The 21,945-nt window shown below is 40.9% G+C and overlaps 1 protein-coding gene across 4 annotated transcripts in view; it reads right to left on the reverse strand.

Moving 5' to 3' along the window:
- Positions 1 to 21,945, reverse strand: part of FYN (FYN proto-oncogene, Src family tyrosine kinase) — a 251,644-nt gene that overhangs the window by 169,706 nt on the left and 59,993 nt on the right. For all 4 annotated transcript variants that reach the window (XM_014591037.2, XM_006157007.2, XM_027775145.1 and 1 more), the window contains exon 2: positions 2,445 to 2,514. The gene's annotated coding sequence lies outside the window, so the exon portion shown is untranslated. The remainder of the gene's footprint in view (positions 1 to 2,444; positions 2,515 to 21,945) is intronic.

Consider the following 21,945-nt stretch of genomic DNA (forward strand, 5'->3'; position numbering starts at 1 on the left):
AAAAATTAAAAAAAAAAAAAGACCATTAAGGAGAAAAATAAAGAGGTGAGATATTTATGGGGAAACAGAAGTGTAGATTATTATCTGTTGATGATAACATGTATAGTATCCCCAACTGGACTAGTGAGAAATGTATTCATGTTGAAAAATTTATTCAACAAGCTAAGTGATGTATAGTGATTTAATGTATAAAAGAAATTAAAATAAAATATATTAAATTAAAGGAGAGAAAAAAAAAGAAAGTGTGAAGAACAGTATATGAGTCAACAAATATTTATTACATATCTTTTAGGGCCCAGGAACTGAGACTACAAGGAGCAAACAGGACAAAGTCCCTGTCCCATGGAGCAATATATAAAGAATGGTTTGTTAATTTTCTCCCACTTGCCTTCCTCTTCTCCTTTCCACTTTCTCTCTCTTTTAACAAGTTCAACTCATTGTACTGTTGTTGTTCTACCTGCTCATTTTTCCACTTAAAAAATCAGGCTTCAATTAACACAGAATGAAATTCACCCTTTTTAGTATACAATTCTGTGAGTTTTCAGAAATGCATACAGTTGTATACATATTACCACAATTAAGTGAGGGACCAATTTTATGGCCCAGATGTGGTGGTGCGGTAGGAAAGAGCTGTGTGAGGCTGAACCCATAAGGGAGGCCTGGCTTCTGATCCTAGGTCGACCTGAACACTTTGGACATGGCCATGCATGCTGTGTTCCTAGCTGTCTGGTACACTGCAGGGAGGATTGTGGCCTGGTAAGATCCAGTCAAAGATACCTTTCTCTTTTTCCTCTCTTCTCTCTCTCTCTCCCTCATGAGAAGAAATAAAATTAATTTTAAAAGAGAGTGAAATCTAAAGCAATATTATCACCTTTCCTCTGCTCCTAAAAAAATTTCCTGTGTCCACTAGTTGTTTTCTAATTGAAACAAGCTTGCTTTGTACAATAGCAAGCTCCTCATCTTTGAGAAATTTGAATTTGCCTGTTAGGGATTCTGTATGAGACTTCTCTGGGCTAGCAGGAGACTGGGCCAGACGACCTTGCGCTCACATCCATCTCTTTGATTCCCTGAAACTGGAGCATAGTCACCTACAGTCGCCCAGCCACACACAGCACTCACGTGCAGTGTCACCACTGATTCTCTCCACCACAGGGGAAGGCCCCACCTCAAAGCCAAGCTCAAAGATTTCAGTCCAATAATTGGATCTCTGTTAAGGCTACATAATGACCATAGACTAAATAAATAAATAAATAAATTTAATTAAATAAAAAGATCTGAATGAAAGCTGGAGTCCAACTGGTATCATCTAACCTAGCCCTTCTTCTTCTTATTAATGTGGTTTAAAATACCGAACTGAACAAAGCTCAAACACTGTGATTTCTTTTGTTGCAAAGGTAGTATGAGAGGATGTTAAACTAGCGAAGCTTGCTTATAAATGAGTAACCAGGGTTGGAGAAGAAGGCAATGCTGCAGAGTTCCCAGAGCTGTCATGGAGAGAATGTTGGACGAGGTGTGGTGAGCAGCTGTGATACCCCCCTGTGACACCAAGTGAAAGTGATCGACTCATCCCCAGCAGCCCTCCTGCTGGAAGCTACATACACATTTTGGTGACTTGACCTCAAGGGAAAATGTCTGATCTACAAGGCTGTTATCAAGAATGACTGCTTTACTGAGCACTTACTGTGTTTCTGCACTACCCGGCTCATTTTATCCTCACAACAACCACATGACGTAGGAAACACTACAAAGTCATTTTACAGAAGAGGAGGATGAGACCTAGAGAGGCCTCAATTTATATATGTATATATGTGTGTGTGTGTGTGTGTGTGTGTGCGTGCGCACACACACATAAAACAACCAGTAGATGCAGAACTTTAATTTTAATCCAGATCTTCTGATCCCAAAGACTGAGCTCTTTATTACTGCTAGCAAGACCTGGTGATGGCTAAATTAAACGCTTTTTGTCTCTTGGATCACTGTTACACTGTCTGTGGGTTGGCTCCCAGGCACACTGGATAATTCCTTTAATTTCCCATTCTCCAAGCAACTATCTGCCTGCATCTCTCTTACTCCAGTGCACAGCTCTTAAAGATCTCTCTGCTTTGGAGACTTTATTCTTTCGGTCTGCAAGTTTAATACTCTTATATTACCCAGCTGGCTCAGAACATAAACTAAACTGTCAAAAGCATTCATTACCTTGTATCTAGAAGCTCTCCCAAAGTTAGACTGATTGTATTCTAGAAAACTCCACGTTGCTTAACATTAGCAATAACAAAAAGAATGCCATATTGTCAGAAAACAGCAATTCAATGTCACATTTAATTATAAAATTTTATTCTAAGTTTAGTGCAGATTTAAAAGATGCACAGAGAAAGGCAAAGGAGTCTCTTTATGAGTACCATTTTACAACTAAAGGTATTAGGAATAAGCGTAGCAATACTTACCAAAATGTCCACCAACTATCACAAACTTTATATATACCACATGTCTTCTAAAACAGCGGCAGGACTGGTCCTGAAAAACAATACCACAATAAAAGAAAAAATGCATCACTGGACAGAAATAATTCAATACACATTGTACTTCTCTTTGGGAAATAGCAACCTTTTCCCTTAGTTCTGAGAATCAATCCACCAGTGTACCAAATTCCATCAGTTTTCTCTCTTTCTCTTTCTCTCCCTCTTTCCTTCCTTCCTTCTTTCTTTCCTTCCTTCCTCCCTTCATCCCTTCTTTTCTTCCTTCTTTCTTTTAGGTATTTTGACATAGGACACATGTACTTGCCGCTGGAGAGAGAAAGAAAGAGGGAAAATGAGAAACCACTCCCTCAGGGGCAACGGCCATGCAGCAATCCCTTCTCCTCTCGAGATTTTGGGCATGCATATGGATGCACCCAGTATGTTTTTCAAGCTGGAGTCAGGGTCTCAATCCAGAGTTAGCCATGTGGGATCCAGTGCCTTACCAATTGTGCTACCTGCTGGCCTCCGTTTTCTCTTTTTGCACAGGAAAATGAAGCCAATGTATAAATTACCTCGGCACTCATTAAGTAATAAAATAAATAAATAAGACAGTGAAATAAATCCCAAACTATGCTTATTTATACCTTAATTTTTATTTTAAAAAAATTAATAAAATAACAATGGGAAAATATCTGAAATTGAACTTATCACATTTTTTTTTCTTAAACCAACTTATTTTTCCTTTTCTTTCAATAATCGTCTCCTTTGTGCCTCCTAGCTGTGAGACCTGGGCCAATTTTCCTAACCTTTCTTTTCTGACTTCATTTTATCTATTGGAAAAATAGGAATTACTGTACTGACCTCACAGGATTGCTCTGAGTACTAACTTAATGCCATATAAAGGGCACAGGAAGGCTCAGAGCAGCACCCGGCATGCACTCGGCACCCAGCAACCCTAATGTGGCCTTGCTCACCTTCCCTGCAAGCCACAGCCCAAACCTGCCATCTGTTTATACGTGCTAGGATCCACTGCTTCCCTCCACTCACTACACTCCATCTACTCTGCATCATGCCTTGCAGACACCGGAGCCCCTTCCCTTTGTGCCCAGCTCTCATGGCTCTGCAAGCATCCTTCTTCAACACAACATACAGCCTGTCTGTCCTCAGCAGAAACATGCTGCTAGTTTACTTCCATATCTTCCCATCGGGAGCTGTAAGTCCAGTCCCCTGAGCCTCTGGGCGGGCTAGTCCCTTCTCTGAGTGTCTTCTGTCTCACCCTGTGGTAGGAGGCCTACAGCATTCCAAGTGGCTCTGTACCTTTGCGTGCTATGTCAGTCCAGAGACTTGTTATTTAGAATAATGTTTTTAAATACTTGAAATTAATATGTGAAATGCGCAGGATTTAAAAGAAACAAAGTATGTTGATATACAGTTACCAAAATATTTAACAAAATTGTGATGACCTTCTTTCAATATTTAAATGATTTCCAAGAAAAAACTAACAACTATTGTAATTTTGAAGTACCATTAGTCATAAACAGTATGTCAAGATACCTATAATTGTGATATACTATTAAAATGTTCATAAGACAAATAGCTGCTGCTACTTTCCTAATAGAAATACATGTTAGATTTCGGTTAAAAGTTGGTGAGAATGTTGCAATAAGTTTTTTTCCTTGTCCAAACTCTCAGAGCCCTGAATTTTACCTGTGAGCCTCAGGTCAAGAGTCCAGCTTTAAGGCTGTGCTTAAATCTCATCGCCTTTATTTTCTTGATTTCCCCAAATCTTTATTATCCCTGCTCTTCTCTTTTTTTAAACACCATATTTTATTTGGTTATAAATATTTGAATAAATGGATGAACTGAAACCTACTTTTTAAGTTGTAAGGGACAGCCCTATTCCCCTCCATCTCTTAATTACCTCCCATGACTGCTATCATCTTGTCCTATAACAATCCTGGGAGCACTCACCAGGATTACCTGAATTTACTGGTGAATAATAGTGCCATCTTGCTTATCCTACAAGAGTTCAGCTAACATCAGCATTATCTCATCTCTCTTTGACAGCCTATGCGCTCTTAAACATTGGGTTGTTGGAGAAGCCATGACGTATTTTTTTTCTTTTTTTTTATGCAAAAATGCATCATGACTTTCCCAATATATAGATGGGACACCTAAACATTCTATATTTAGATTACAAATTACTGAAGTTAGGCAACAAAATGTGCTCTCGTTGCTTCTCTGTACAGAGTGAGTGCTTAGAGCTCGCTACTGATTGACAGGTCTCCTAGAACAGACCAGCCATACAATCACCCAACGGACACGTGGACACCTGGGTGACATAGCACAATTTCTGCCTTCTGGAGTCTCGAGTTTAGCAGTTTCCCCCAGAGAGTCCTGAGTGGCCAAGAATCTCTCAACCTTCCAGAGCCTTCGCATAGATAAGGACCAGCCAGTGCTTTCAGACGTATGAGCACTTGAAGTCCCATGTCCACAAGGCCAGTTAGAGTTGCTCTGGCCTCCATGCAGACCAGACCAAGTTCTGACCCAAAGATGTGAGCCTATGATTCCAGGACAGGTGGGTCAAATAGATGGGACAGTGGTGTTCCAACTTCCCCCCGAGTCATGCTGTCTTTACTTATGGGTTCAGAGACGGCAAACCACTGTGTCGGGAAGGTCTCAACACCAGGCCACGCACTTTGCTCTGAGCCCCCCTGAGTCCATGACGGACGAGTCTCAGGTGGATTATGCTCCTTCAGTCCTATCAACCTTTTTCCTAAATAACTACAGCTCTGTGTCTTTTGTTAAGAACAAGGAAATCATAGAACAGATCTCCCTTTCAAACCAAAAGAAAAACCACTTATAAGGGCATTGTGACCATTTGTCTTGACAGAAATTCCCCATCGGCAGCATTTTGCATACCTGACTTCATGTCAAATGAGTCTTAGGACAGGTGGGGGTGTATCCTCCCTCCCTGATAACTAAGACTGATGAGATAGTCACTCAGGGAGCAAAGGCTAGACCTGACACATTCTTTTTATACTTAGGGACATTTAAATTCCTTTAGCTTTGAATTTATTCTTTTTTAAGCATATCAGATATATGATATTTTTATTCTTTTCTTTGGGAGAGGTTTTTGCTATAGGGTGCATGGGCTTGCCGGAAAGAGAGAGACAGAGAGACAGAAAGCAAGAAATCACCCCCCAGGGGGGATGGCCACGCCGCAATCCCTTCTCCTCCATTCTCCTCTCGGGATCTTGGGCATGCACACACACACGCCGGGCGTGGGTTTAAGCCACTGGGTCCAGGACTCGAACCGTGGTCGACTACATGGTAGTCCAGCGACATAGCCATTATGCTAACTGCTGGTTCCAGATATAAGGTATTAATTACTAGTAAAATTCACTGAATGGTAACAAAGAGGGTGGCATGACTGTTTTATCTTCTCTTTCAAGAATTACATGTGTACGTTGTCCCTAATGAATAAAACAATTTTTGTGGATGCTCCCATATGATATCAGGTAGGACTACATGCGCTTTTTACTTCTAATAAATACTATAGACTGTTGTGTTCTTGCCTTAAAGGCAATATTCTCTTCGCACATTAAAGATACAAATATCCCTAGTGCAGTTCTCATCAGCATGGGGCTAGTCCCTCTTCTTCCTTCCTAATAACTCCCTCATATTTCTTTAGTCACAATGCCTCGTGGACAAGTGACTTCATCCCCAGCAGGTGGGGTGGAGACCTGTGGTGTGACAAGCAGCAACACCAGCCTCTGGGAGCTTCTTAAAAGTATCAGTTGTGGGGGCTGGCAGGAAGCTTGGTGGTTAAGGCACTGGACTCCCACATGTTTGATGTGGTTCAAGTCCCAGATCTGGTGACTTGCTTTCTCACTTTCCGTTTCTCTCTCCCTCTCTGGTCAAATTTAAAAAAATTAATACTAACAAATAAATAAATAATTCTTTAAAAAAAAGGTATCAATTCCGTGGTCCCCACAAGCTGATTGAGTGAGAACTTATTATATAAGATTCCCCAGGGGACCCATGTGCACACTAAAGTCTGGGAAACAGTGATACCAGGGAAACCCATTTCTCTTGCTGGTAATTGGTTCAAAAATCGGCACATGGCCCACTTGATGCCAACAAGACACCAGGTTTTGCTGAGAGCTTCTCCTCACTCTTCTGAAAGAAACTCCCTCTTTAACATTGTGTGGGATGTGATGCCCAGAACTTCTGCCACTATTTTGGGTCAGCCTAAGGATAAAGCTGGCAGAGAAAACACAAGGCAAAAGAGTCTAGGCTATCGCATTAGGTCAACCATGAAGTCTGTGGCATCTCTGGGTGTCCAGTACATTTTTTATTGTTTAGGCCTCTTTGAGTTGAGTTTTTAATCACCTGCAGCTGGAAAGTATCCTGGCTAATTGGCCCCCAACAAACATTATAAAAGGAACAGAATGCCAAAGTGCTAGAGTCTGGAGAAGGCAGTGGACCTAAGACCGAGAGCAGAGTTCAGAGACTGCCAAGGGGACTGGTAGCATTTCCAGTCCTGACAACCACAGCCATCTGCACATTTCCAACAGCTTTCTAGATCAGCCGGTCTAAATGATCAACCAGAGGAAATGCTGAACACTTTCCAAATTATTTTAACCAGGGTGGTCAACAGTGGCCTTCCCCAGAAGCCACAGGGATATCATTTCCTGCAAAGACAATGGGAAACTAATTGCTCAGCTTCAGACTCTAATAGGGAAGACAACCTGTGACACGTAATTACTGAAGGGTAAATACGGGAAGCGTGAGCTCTCAGAATCTGCTTCTGAATCCGCTCCAATTACTTGGAGAAAAGGAGGGAGCAGGGCCAGCTGGTCTGGGAAAAGATCTGAGAGACTACAGCTTAGGCGGCCCATACCATTTTTCGCATACCACTGGTCCTCATTAAAGACGTTTCAGAGGAAAGCAAACAGCCCAGCTATTACACAAAACCATACATGCTTCGGTGTAATTTTGCTTCACATACAGGAGGGATGCAGTCAAGGAGAACTGGATGTCTAAGTGGACATTATCCCTTTGGTGTGCCCTGCCTTCTTTGCCACAAGAGGATATTTTGGGGTTGCGATGGTCGTGTGGTTTGGTGCAGAGGGTGTTTTCTGTCCGAGAGTGCAATGTTGATAGGTTCTCTGCAGGATATTTCCCAGATCCTATCTCCTCTGAACTCTTTCAAAACCTTTCTGCTCTTCCTTTCCTGGCACTTCAAACACATCCGCTGTGCCAGCCACCATCTCATGTGATGAGTTTCAACTACATCTCTAGATCTATCACCCAGCTCCCAGTTCCTCTGTTGCTCCCTTGACAGGAAGTGCCTTGAGGGTGGGGACTTTGTTTTAGTCTGTTATTTCCCCAATGCCTAGCACAGTGGTTGGCACTAAGTATGGAATGTTTGTTGAATGAATCAACCATGAGAGGCCTTGTTTGGACTTCAGTTGCCTCAGAGAAGCTCTTGCCATTGCCTCCTAACTGGCCCCTCCTTTCCCGCTCTGTCAGCGCACATGAACTCACTGGATTACGGTCTATTCATATCACTACTGGAATCATTCTGCTGGGAAGGACCTAGCAGTCCATCCCTGTGCTCCCCAGGTGAGAAACTAGATCCACTGAGGCCAAGAGACTTGCCCAAGGTCTTGTGACTAGTGAGTGACAGAGACAGGACTTTAACTCAGACTGCTGACCACACGCTCTTGTTATTAGGCCACTGACTAGTATAAAACCTTCAATAGTCTTTCGGTAGAACCTATTGCAGGGCCTGGCATGTAGCAGACACCTAATAAACATTTGTGGAGGGAATGACTGAATAAATTAATGGGTCTCATGTATATACCAATGGGTATATACATGAAAAAAAAAATCCCTTTGATACACAAAATGGAGACAGGAGGACCTGATCTCTCCTCTAGAACTGGCGGAGCAGTGGGGACACCAGGCATTTTTACCTGCAGTGCCTCTGAGCCTCTGACCTTCCCAGGAACCTTGGAGCCTTGTGACACTGCTAGAAAACCTCAAAACGCTCCAGCTTTGCAGTTAGAGCCACCATCATATCATTCCAAATCCTACCTTTCATTTTTCTGCTTCCCTCACACCTAGCCTTACCAGAGCACTTGCTGTTCCCAGTATCTGTCCCTCATCATCCTCACTTACCCTGTTTCTTCCCTCTATGCACCCTGACCTCTACCTGCAGAAACAGAGAGAACCAACCTGTCCCACAGGCCAACTCTGATACAAATCCCTCCCTGAACTTCTAGCAAAGTTCCTCCACTGGAATTAATCTCACTTTATTTAAACCACTTCTATAGCATTTACTACATTGTCTGCTTCAAGGGAAACAGCCAGCTCTCTGAGGGTAAGAGTCTAGTTAACTTATCTAGTCAGGTAAGGGACTGAGAACCAGCATACTCAGGGAACTCAAGCGGCTTATCTGGAAGAAAATGATTAACCCAATTAAAAGATGGGAAAATGAGCTGAACAAACAACTCTCTAAGGAAGACATACGAACAGCCGAAAAAGCATATGAAAAAATGCTCAATATCCCTCATCATAAGGGAGATGCAGATCAAAGCCACAATGAGATACCACCTAACCCCAGTCAGAATGGCAAAGATTAAAAAAAGTATATTAAAAAAAAAAAAAAGGTAAGTGCTGGCGGGAAGTAGAGTTAAGGGGAACTTTGCAATACTGTCGGTGGGAATGGAAATTGGTCCTGCCACTGTGGAGAACAATACGAAGGTTCCTTAAAGACCTCCAAATAGAACTTCCATATGATCCAGCAATCCCACTCCTCGATATCTACCCAAAAGACAGGAGTGCATTTATTTGGAAAAGGGCTTGTACAACTATATTTATTGTGGCATTATTCATGATTGCTAAAACATGGAACCAACCCAAATGTCCACAAACAGATGAATGGATTGAAAAAGTGTGGCATGTATACTCCATGGAATACTATTCAGCCAAAAAACAAACAAACAAACAAAAAACAAAAAAACAACCAAGATCCTGGCATTTGATAGAAAGTGGAAGCTATATTGCTGAGTGAAGCAAGTCAGGCTATGAAACAGAGACAGTGTATGTCTCCACTTAAAATATACTGACTGTCTACACTGTGTGGTAGAGACTGAAAGACTGGGAGGACATAAAAGCATCTAAAATTGTTATAGACATTGGAGATGGTGTGGAAGGAGAGTGGGAGAGGGGAAGAATGCAGGAAGGGAAATTGGGGGGAAAATGGAGAAGTGAGACATTTGTGGGACATAGATATGGTTTGTTGCCTGTTGGTGATGTCGTGTATAGTATTCTCAACTCGCCTGCTGTGTGGCATATATCATGTTGGGTTAAAATCTCTTTACAAACCAAATGATGTATAATGATTGAGTGTATAAATAATAATAATAATAATAATAAATGATGTAAAACAAATAAAACAGAACACACACACACACACACACACACACACACACACACACAAGAACCTAGTCTAAAGTGGCACCTCACCTGGCGCAATGTCTTGCACAGAGGAGACTCTTCTAGTCATTCTGCTGCATTCAAAGGATTATATCCTGTTTTGTTCACTTCTGTGACTGAATGATATGTTTTGTAATTGGAACTCCAACCCTCTAGCCTGTGTAGTAGACATTCCAGCCAGCACACACTTGCAGAGTCTGCTTGCTAAGGAACAGCTCTAAGAGTCTTTGTTGAGTCTCACTTTCAAAAGCAAACAAGGGGTAGGGGGGTCAGGAAGAGCGACTGCGCCTCCTCTCCTCACTCCCCTGTGGCTATGGCTGTCCTACGCAGTATGAGGTTCGAGCTAGGCAGCTTGTGCACAAAAATAATAGATTTAAAATATAGTCTGACTCTTTCCATGTTTCAATATTCGGCAAGCCCAAAGTCAATTGTCTGAAAAATTAAAGAGTTCCAAATGGCAGGATAATACATTAAACAAGCAAGCACACAAGCAAAGCCCAATCGCCAGAGAGGATGGGAACCAGAAAAATACAAGGTTCCCTAGGAAACCTAGCCTACTTTTGGACTCACTGTGGCCTTTCTTCCTCATGGAGGGTGGGGGTAGGAAGTGGGAACTGAGCTCAAAGAAGGCATCCCTGACCCTTCTGCTTTTCCTGCCTGCAGGAGCTCAGATCCTTCTGGCTTCACTCCAACGAGCTGAGCAGACTCAAGCAAGTTTGCAGTTGTTTTATTATTTGCTGGAGTGGGAGTAAACAGCAGAAAGACAAGGGGAGGAGGAGGGATGGAGAGGAAGAGAGATGAGCATGGGAGGCACTCAGCCAGCCGAAAGGAATTATTGACCACAAAATAGGAGGGCAGAAAGGTCAAACTACAAAAAGCTGGCTGCTCTCTTCTCATCAGCTCCTGCCAGGACAAGAGGGAATCAGAGGCTCACTGCTGAGCAAGGCATCACAAAGCCAGTAGAAGCTCGTCCTCAGTACCTAAGAGGTAGGGCACAGGACTTCTGCATTCTTGACCCTGAAGCCAGACCACAGGGATACAGATTTGGAGCTCATTGGCACACAGGGGTGGGCTGGTTCTTGCAAAGAGATGGTTGGAGAGGCAGAGGCAGGGCTTTAGCAGCCCCCTCCTTCTCCACCAACCCCCATGAAATAGCAGTAGTACTGATATCATTTTATGTTATTATTACTATGTTTAAATCTTTAGGTCAAGTGTACCCAGTTTATTTGGGGGACGAAATAAATGAAGTAAATGCCTTTGGAATAATTAGATGACTGTCAGGAAGAGCAAAAAAGAGTCTACTTCTGTGAGACTCATGAGAATGAAGCATGTATTTGTAATAATCATGTTTTTCTTTTCTTTCTGGTAATGAGTTCTTACCAGCTAATCACATCACTTATGCACCAGGTAAAAAAAGGAAAACAATGCAAAAATTCATTTTTTTAAAGTGTACTTGAATGATTTTGATTTTAATAAATGAAGCTATTTCTAGATTTCTTTCATTCATAGTCTGGAGAGAAACACTGCGTGGCTATGATGCAAATGCAGCTGCTGGTCAACACCCCTTCCTCTCTCCCAGTTGGATTACCACTCCCAAGACCCTACAAATAGACGTCCCGCAGTGGGTCCTGGGAAGGCCCATGAAATGCGCACAATATCATAATGTTGCCAAGACCAAGGTTAATAATGATGTGTGCAGAGACCCTGGCCTGTAGGTTGATTACAATATCAGAATCTCAGAGTCTTGGGCTGAACAGAATGTTAAAATATATCTAGTCTGCTTTCTCTCTCTCTCTCTTTCTCTGGTCAAATTAAAAATTAATAATGAATGATGTTGAATAAAATAATTCTTAAAAAAATCTAATCTGATACTTTAAAATTATTTTTAGCACCAGAAATTTCTAAGTATGTGCATGCATGTGTGTGCATGTGTGTGTATGTATGCTATCCATGCCAAACATGTAACTATCATGTCAAAAGACATCCATGTTGCATATGTGAAAAATGTGCTTTAAAATCCACTATTATGGGAGATATTTCATTCTCAAAAAAAAAAAAAACTCTCTTCATCCTGTTATTTGTAGTTCTAAGTGTTAGATATACATGTACACAAGTGGGCATGTACCCATATACAAATTTCCAATGCTTACATTAATGTATTAGATAAAAGTGGAATGGAACAGCTCTGGTTCAAGTGGGAAAGGAAACAAACTCCCACAACCTTGGCCATCCTGCTGGCCCTTCAGTGTAACCCTAAACTCTGAGAACACCAAAAATCCTAAATCCAATCTCCCACCTTTAACCAAGGTCTGCACCCTGTCCCAGCATCTCTTGGAGCCTGTGTGTGGATTCTCAGTGTTGTAACACTGGTGACTCAACACACTTTCTGCCTTTTCTATACCATGGCCTTATTTAATCCATCTAAAGATGCCAGTGTTTGAAAGAGTTCACCTTTCGAAAAAATGTCTTTTTGAATTAAGAACTGAATTTTTTGCCCAGCTCTGGTTTGAAGTCAGTGAGATTTCAATTTAAACCTGCTAAGCTTAGTAAACTTGACAAAATTCCTTAATAATGTGAAGTAATAAGCCCTGTAGAAGCTTTCCTTTCCACCCTTTGCTTCTTATTTCATCCAAACAAATCTCTTTAGAAGAATACTAAACACTTAGGAATAAGTCCAACAAAAGATGTGTAGGGTCTTTCTACTGAAAATTATAAAACATTATGGAGAGAAGTGAAAGAAGACCTAATAATAGAAGCTTATGCATATGTATGAATTGGAGGCCTCAATATTACTTCTTCTTATTATTATTATTAGTTTTTGCTATAGGATACATGTGCTCATCAGAGAGACTGACAGAGAGAGAGGTTAAGTGAGAAATCATCCTCCAGGTGGGATGGCCACACCACAATCCCTTCTTCTCCATTCTCGTCTCATGATTTTGGGCACACATGCATATGTACCCAGTGTGTTTTTCAAGCCACCAGGTCTGGGACTTGAACTGCACAGATGCCCATGTGGGATCCAGCTGCCTTAACCTCTTGGCCCAGAAGTCTCAGTATTTTTAAGACAGCAATTCTCTTTCCAAAACCCACCTTCAAAATAATTTTAATGAAAAGAAAAAAAATAGTATTTTTTTTCATAGCAATTAGCAAGGAGATTCTAAAATTTATATGGAAATGCAAAGGGCCAAAAGCCAAGATAATTTTGAATAAGAGCTACAAGGCTGGAAGACTTACTCTATCAGATACCAAGATTCATCATAGAATAATAGTGATTAAGATTGTAGTAGTATTTGTGCAAGGATAGATAAACAGACCAAGAGAACAAAACAGAAGGTTCAAAGATAGTGATGCAGATTGCCACCTAATTTATGCAGAGATGACACTGAATAACGGTGTCATAATGGTGAAGGGTTCACTGGGTGTTGAGAGTGGAATTGTGTGCCCTAAAAAATATGTCAAAGTCCTAACCCCTGAGTATCTCAGAATGCCATCTTCTTTAGAAACAGGGTTGTTGCAGATAAAATTAATTAAGATGAAGTTACATTGGATTAGGGTGGACCCTAAATTCAGTGTGACTATTGTCCTTAACAAGGGAATTTAGACACAGAGAGGGAGAAAAGTCCATGTGATAATGAAGGCAGGGATCAGAGCAAAGCAGCTGCAAAACAAGAAGTGCCAAGAATTACTCTATCAGATACTTCAAAGAGGCAAGGAAGGATTCTTGCTTAAAGCCTTTGGAGGGATCATAACCCTGCCCATATTTTGATTTGGAGTTTGAACTTCCAGAACCATGAAAATACAAATTTCTGTTATTTTAAGCCAAGCAGTTTGTGGTACTTTGTTACAACAGCCCTAGGAAATTAATATACTAGGTATCTAAAAATGAATCTTAATTTATACCTCAAAAATCAATTCAGGTAGGGACCAGCAGTCAGAGTAAGGGCTAGTCGCTGGACTCCCACATAGTTGACCATGGTTCAAGTCCCGGATCTGGCGGCTTAAACTCATGCCAGGCGCATGTGTGTGCGTGCCAAAGATCCGGAGAGGAGAATGGAAGAGAAGGGATTGTGGCGTGGCCATCCCCCTGGGGGGTGATTTCTCACTTTCTGTCTCTCTGTCTCTCTGTGACTTTCTGGTGAGTGCACGTGCCCTATAGTGAAAACTTCTCAAAAAAAAATCAATTTGGGTAGAGGGTGGAGCTAAATGTGAACGATAAAATAATAAAACTTATAGAAAACAACTTAGAAAATACCTTCATAACTTGTAGTAGGTAAAGATTTTTTAAAAAATAGATAATAAAAGAGTGTTAACCATGAAACACAATATGATAATTTGGATTGTACTAGTATTAAGAATTTCTTCATCAAATGACATCAACAGAATCAAAAGGCAAGCCACAGAGTGGAGAAAATAATTACAATATATATATCTGACAAAGAATTCCTACAAACCAGTAAGAAAAAGGCAGAAAATTTTATAAAGAAATGGGCAAATACTTGAGAAGGCAAAATAGGAAATCCAAATGTTCAATAAACACAGAAAAGCAAATTAAAACCACAATGCATAACCAATACATATGTAGCAGATTGACTAAAACAACAAAAACAAAAACCATAATATTGGTGAGGATATGGAGCAACTAGAACACTCATACACTGCTGGGGGGAATGTCAATTGAAAATGGGTAGAAACCACCAAACTGAACATACCTACATCCTATAACCTGGGATCTCACCATCCAGGAGTCTATCCTACAGACATGTGACATATACTCATCCACTGGCATATACAAAAATGTTCCTAGCCGTACCAGCCCCAAACTGGAAACAACTCAAAAGCCCATGTGTAATAGAAAGGCTAAATCAATTTTGATAGTTATACATTGCTACTTAGTAAAATGTTACATAGTGATGAGAATGAACAAACTACTACACTGGATCTCCTAAACACAATGTTAAGGGCAACACAAAAGAGTACATGACACATAATTTCATTTATACAAAGGCCATGACAGATAACACCAGCTTTTGTTGTCAGGAATCATACTAATCATGCTATCAGCTATCCTTGGTGGCAGCTGGATGGTTAGGAACTGGGCAGGGGCTTGAGTGATGGTTTTTTCCAACTGGCTGCTAGTAACAAAAGTGTTCATTTTGTGAAAATTCATTACCAGTGTGCTTAATAATTTGTATGTTTTTCTGCATGAATGCTATATTTAAGCTTAAAAAAAAATCTCAGATAAAAATAAGGGCTTACACAGTAAAATCAGAAACAAAATAGAGCCCTTATACATACTGAAAGAAAATGAGTGCAGCAATTTAATTTAAGCAAGGTAATTCAAAAATTTGCTGCGCTTAAGAATGTCATTTTATTAAATTGTGCTTTTTATTCATTTAAAGTGACTGTCATGCCAAAGCTATTTATTATAATATGATAGGATGGCATGATGCAAACAGTTTAAAATAAAATAACACAAATCATTTTAATTTTATCTGACTGATTCTTTTAAAGTGAGGATTTGGATATTAAAGCCCAATCTTTTCATGTCAATTAACACAGTTTCCCGGGGCCTGGGGCTTACAGTCAGGACCCTTGAGCAGAGTTGCTTTCATTCATCCACCATGAGGACCCCAGGTGTCTTTGAACACCTTATTTCCCAGAATATAAGTTTCTCAAAGGACATTCTTCTGAGATTTAAAATCCTCTGTTTTTGTGCAGACTTCCCAATGCTAACTCTATTCCTAACTTTGCAGTCTGACAATGATTTGGAGGGTCTCCATCCCCAGTTACTGTCCTCTCTCATTTGAATATAATTTTTTTGTCATGAGTGATACAGAGATTTTCGTTTTGAGAATATAAATTTTGAGAGTCAAATGTGAGGGACCAGCAAATGGCATAATTGTTATGTTGCTGGACTCCCATGTACTCGACTGTGGTTCGAGTCTCAGATCTGGCAGCTCAAATGCCAGGTGTGTGTGGTGTTTGTGGTGTGTCTGTGCGTGTGTGTGTGTGTGTGTGCATGCCCAAAATCCCAAGAGAAGGCTGGAGGAGAAATGATTGCAGCGTGACCATCCCAGAGAGGAGTGGTGGTGATTTCTCGCTTTCTGTCTCTGTCTTTCTCTTTGGCGAGTGCATGCACCTTATAGCAAAAATCTCTCTTTAAAAAAAAAAAAAAAAGAAAAAGAGTTGAATATGATAATTAGTTAAGAATTTATGAGGACAGAAAAATCACCCAGACCATTTCTTGAGAGCCTTATAGCTAGATATCTGAGCTCTGTCAGGGGCAGAGGTCACCAAATTGTAGCCTGCGGGTCAGCTCTGGCCTCTCCTGCTTTTATATAGCCTAGAAACTGAGAATGGTTGGGGAACATTTTAAATGGTTGGGGAAAAAAAGTCAAGAGACTATTCTGCGACACAGGGACATGATATGAAATTCGAATCTCAGTGTCCATAAGTGGAGTTTTACTGGAACACAGCCATGCCCATGCGTTTAGGTATTGACTGTGGCTGCTTTCATACGACCACTGTGAGTTCTCTCAGCAGAGGCTGCATGACCTGCAAAGACGGATATGTGTACTCTCTGGCCCTTTGCAGAAAATGTTCGCCAAACCTGGGCTGAGGCGATCTCTGTGTTTGCAGAGGTTGTCCACTCTGATCTTCCTTTCCCTCCACAGTAAGTCCACGGCAAATCCTAATGCTGATGCCAATCTCCCACTAACCGGATAAACCAACACGACCCACTAGAGCAGTGACTTTGCACCTGTGCTTCGTAATCAACTTACTGAGTTGTAAAATTCAACTTAGTTGATTGTGTCCAGCATCTTCTTTAATGAAAGAGAAGCAAAAGATATCAAAGGCACTATTAGGCACTGGATTGTATCTGTTCAAAGTGCACATGGTTGACGCCTCAATCCCCAATAGACCTCAGAATGTGCCTAGTTCTAGAGATCAGGCCTTAAAAGAGAGAACTGCATTAAAATGAGGACATAAGGGTAGGTCTAAAGTTGCTATGACTTGTGTCCTTATAAGAAGATGAGATTAGGACACAGACACACACAGAGTAAAGACCACATAAGGGCAAAGTTAAAAGGCAGCCACCTATAAGCTAAGGAGAGAAGCCCTCCTTCAGGAAGATTGCTCTCATTCTCCTTAGGGAAGAGAGAGAAATCAACCCTGTGGACACCTTGATCTTGGACTTTCAGCTTCCAGAGGTGTGAGAATGGAAATTTCTGTTGTTTGAGTCACCCTATCTGGGGTATTGTTATGGCAACCCTAGCAAACTCATTCATAACATTATTTTGTGAAAAAATTTTTTTTCTCAATCACATATGTGAATGAAAGACTTGTGATATAAAAACATATTAAATTTCATGTCACTGTACTGGATGGAGAAACACTCATGCTGGCTGGCAAAATCATAAGCAGAAGTGTGTTCCAACTGAACTAAGACAAAGGAGGGGAAGAAGTTCTTATTGAACATATTGGGCATGTTGTCTTCATAGTTCCCCTATGCAACAGATCATGTCTTCAACTGATACAGAAAGCACAGTGTAGAAAAGTAACTTACTCAAGTGGGAGAGCCAGGTCTATCCGAATCCAAAGTTTATATGTTATTTCTCGTCATGAACCAATTTCTATTTCTATGTTTCTGAGAATAAGTTGTAGTTCAACAATATATTTTTAAAATTGCCAGTAGCCATGTACAATTGCGAGAGAGAGAGATAGAGAGATACAGAGAGAGAGACAGAGAGATAGAGAGAGAGAAAGAAAGCATTAGCTAACATTTACTAAGTACTTACTATGTGCCAGGTTCTGAGTTAGGTTTTTGGCATAAATGACTTCACTTCATCCCTACTAATACCCCAAAGGAGTAGGCTCTATTCTTGTTTTCAGCTGAAGAACATGAATATGAAAGAAATTAATTAACTTGCCCAAGATTATGAAGCTGATATATTGCAGATGCAGGATGTGAACCCACATTAATCTTACGTTTCATATTTGAGTTCTTGCTCACCACAAATGTTTGAACTGACTGTATGTATTGCCCAAACCTGGGTACATAAGTGTTTGGGGTAGTCTCTACTTGAGAAAAAAAACTAATAAAGCTATTTTAAAATTTATACATCCAGTAAATACTAGCTGAGCACATACTATGTGCTGGCCTTTGTTCTGAGAGCTGGGAATACAAAGTGACCAAAACAGACAGAAGTCCTGCTGTCAGGGTAACCATATGGGTGAGAAACCTGAGTGATGTAGCCATAACATGCAGATGGAAAGGAACACACAGGTATGTGGAAAGCACATGCCAATGAAATTGCAGAAACTACAGAAAACAGAGAAAGGTGGGCCAGGTTTACTAAATAGAAATTTCAAGTAATTTTATTTAACACCTCTCATATCTAAGTTTACCTGCCATGTGGTCATGTCTTGTCTCCATGTTGACTGGAAATTTTTCAATGGCAGGGGCTATGTCATACTTTCAAACATCTGCCCTAGCGCTTGGCATACTACACAATAGTTTGAATTTAGTCTTGTTCGTTTGTTTGTTTGTTTCCAAGAGTAATACACAGAGGTTCCTCAGGGACTTTAGGTAAGCCCTTTTGCTTTGGCTTCTAATTATTAATTCTCTTGAATGTCCCCTATAGTCCTGTTACCAAGAAATTCTTCGCAATTTTCCTCAGTTTCTCCTTTCTGCCCACCCTTAGAAGTCAATGTCTTCCAGGTCCTATCCTATCTGGGACTTTCTCTTCTCTTTCACTGTGTGTATTTTCCCATACCAAATGAGAATGGCACTTTTGTACCAAAAATGTGGTCAGATGTTGGCAATTTCATATGATTCAACCAAGGCATGAAGCATTACAAATTTTAATGTTTTTATGGTAAATACATTTTTCCTATGGTTTCTTCACTTTTAATTTTATTTAGAATTTTTTATATGTAGAAGGTTTATATTTAATCAAGTCTATTAATCCTTTCATGAAGAAATAATCAGCAAATACTTTAATACCAGAATGTTTACTACAGTGTTATTTATGATTTCAATTATAAAAATATTTAATTGCATAAAAATATGACGGTGAATAGTTAGCCTGTTCACACAATGGAAAACTCCAGTTACTATTCCATCATGTTAGAAAATGATCACAACTTGATTTTAAGTAAAAGAAGCAAGATCAAGATCATAGATACAGGGACCAGCAGTTAGCGTAATGGCTATGTCGCTGGACTCCCACGTAGTCGACCGCGGTTCGAGTCCCGGACCCAGTGGCTTAAACTCACGCCGGGCGCGTGTGCGTGCGTGCCCAAGATCCCGAGAGGAGAATGGAGGAGAAGGGATTGCGGCGTGGCCATCCCCCCTGGGGGGTGATTTCCTGCTTTCTATCTCTCTGTCTCTCTCTGTCTGTCTGGCGAACGCACGCGCCCTATAGCAAAAACCTCTCCAAAAAAAAAAAAAAAAAGATCAAAGATACGTAGATGACACACACCACCCACTAAGGTGGGGAAATTAACATTGCTTAACATTGCTATCTCATGACAGTGTGAGTAAGAGACATTGTAATTTTATTCTTTATAGAAATGCCCCCAATTTTTACAATAAAAATTATAGTCAGGAAAAAAACGTTTAAATAAGTTTAAATCAAAGAGAAAGTATCTATTAATACATAGTACCTCTATTTTGCATATTCGACTTGTTGAAGACCTTGGACACCAAAGGCCTCTATCCACACTGGCATGTGTGGCAAATCTTAGCAATGTTATTTTTAAAAAATATGTATATAAATTCATTCATTTAACAAACACGTATAAAATAATGGCTGACATGCTCCAGGCACCCTGTCAGAGAGGAGAGTCCAAATGCATCTCTGGATATGAAGGACCCACTGGGTGGACATTGGTCCCAAGCACCCTGACCCTCGCAGAAGAAAGAGCACAGCTGTGGCCTCAGTCCTCCGGGCCTGTCTGGGCTCTGTCCCTCTCTGCACATAACCCTGAGAATGGCTGACTTCACCTCTGCTCCAGCCGCCTCATTTGTAAAACAAGGCTAATCCTGACCCAGTTCACAACACTGTGGTGAGAATAAGTAAAAAGCTTCCTGGGCTTGCTTTTATCTATGCAGCGCCAGATGGAGTCTACGTGTTAATAGCCAGCATTGCTTCCTTCCTTTGGAAACTGTACATTTATTTATTGTTAGGGGAAAAAAAAAAAAGATTGAAAGTGAGGATCCCTGATTAAAGGTTTATTCTATATTTTTCTTCCTTGGAATATCCAGATGAACAATTACTGAAATGAATGCCTATGTGTCTGATCCAAGACAGAAGTAAAGGGACTCAAAGTTCTCAAAAAGTTCAGTAGCATCCCAAGGACAAATCTAGGTGAGATGCTGCTAGTCATTGGGGAAATAATTCAATTACAACGGGCACTTCGAAAACCTAATATAATTAACTTACCATTTTTCTTCTCTACCTTTCAGGAAGGGTCATATTTTTAAAAGCAACATTTTAAAAACAAATGTTAACCAAAGACTTTTAAAATTTTATTTTATTTGTTTATTTTTTGCCTTAGGGTGTGTGTACTCACCAGAGAGAGACAGAGAGACAGGGAGAGGGAAAGTGAGAAATCACCCCTCCTGGGTTGGAGAGCTGGTGGATGGCTACACTGCAATCCCTTCTCCTCCATTCTCCTCCCAGGATTTTGGGCATGCACACACACATGCCTGGTGTGATTTTCAAGCCACTGGTCCAGAAGCCCAAGGTGGTTGTCCACGTGGGAGTCTAGCAATATAACCACTATGCCACCTGCCAGTCCCCTAAATATAACATTTTTAATAAAAGACTAAAGGGCACTGAAAGGATCCCAACCATTATGTCCAAAATGGACATAAATAAACAAGTATCTTTTCACCAAATTGAAGTCGTTTCCCAAACAGTGGGAACATATGTATAAATTAATGTCTTATTACAGACACAAGAGGAGGTGAAAACCTGGGAGGAGAAGGTGGCGTGGAGTGAGGTGGACACAGAGATTTAAAAAGGGAATGGGTTTAGGGGGGAGGTTTCTCTTTATTGGCTATTAAGCTGTATCAGCAACAACTGTACAGGGTCAGCCGATGGCATGGAGGTTACGGCAGCTGGATTCCACATGGCTGACTCCGTGGTTGAGTCCTGGACCCAGTGGCTTGAAATATATGCTGGGTGCATGTGGATGCCCAAAATCCAGAGAGGAGAACGGAAGAGATGGGATTGCTGTGTGGGCCCTGCACCGCCCCTGGGGAGGGAGGAAGCTTCCTCACTTTCTCTCTGTGTCTCTCTCCCATGTATGTGCCCTTTAACAAGTTTTTTTGATTGAAAAGTGAAACTAACAACTGTACAAATACATACATTGACAGAGACAGTACAGCTCTGTGACTCCCAGCGTTCACATTTTTATATGAAAGAATGAGGATATTTTCTAGGTATGAAATGCTGGTTTCTACAACATCTTCAGCTTCTTTGTGGTCCTTCTACCATAAGGATTGGTAAGTGGAATGTTAGATGGCTTCACAAATATCTGGACTAAAAGTCCCCTCACCTCTCAGCTCTTCATTTCATGATGTCACCTGTCAACAGCCATGGAGGTAGGGCAGGGTGCAAATGGCTCAGGTGAACAAACACCTTGATTTACTTTTCTCTGTCTGGTGGGTGACAATGGGTGTGATTCCCTTCCAGTCCATCCCCAGCCTTCTCCATCCACTGCACCCTTGTTACCTAGGAGTCCTGTGAGTCCCAAACACTCAGCCCCCCTGGAACTGTCTGTGCGGGAGCAGCTGGGATGTCCTACGTGGGTGGGGTTGTGCTGAGCACATGGCAACTGTCAAGTTTATTCTGAAGGACACGAGTGTGCTGTGATAAATTCAGTAATTGCTCCACTTTTTAAAAGGGAGTTGTAAAAATTATCTTTGAAATGCTTGCTGATGCCCTGTGGGTATGAGTCACTTTGT

The sequence above is a fragment of the Tupaia chinensis genome, unplaced genomic scaffold (genome assembly GCF_000334495.1).
Source record: "Tupaia chinensis unplaced genomic scaffold, TupChi_1.0 Scaffold000527_1, whole genome shotgun sequence".
NCBI classification, from domain to species: domain Eukaryota; kingdom Metazoa; phylum Chordata; class Mammalia; order Scandentia; family Tupaiidae; genus Tupaia; species Tupaia belangeri.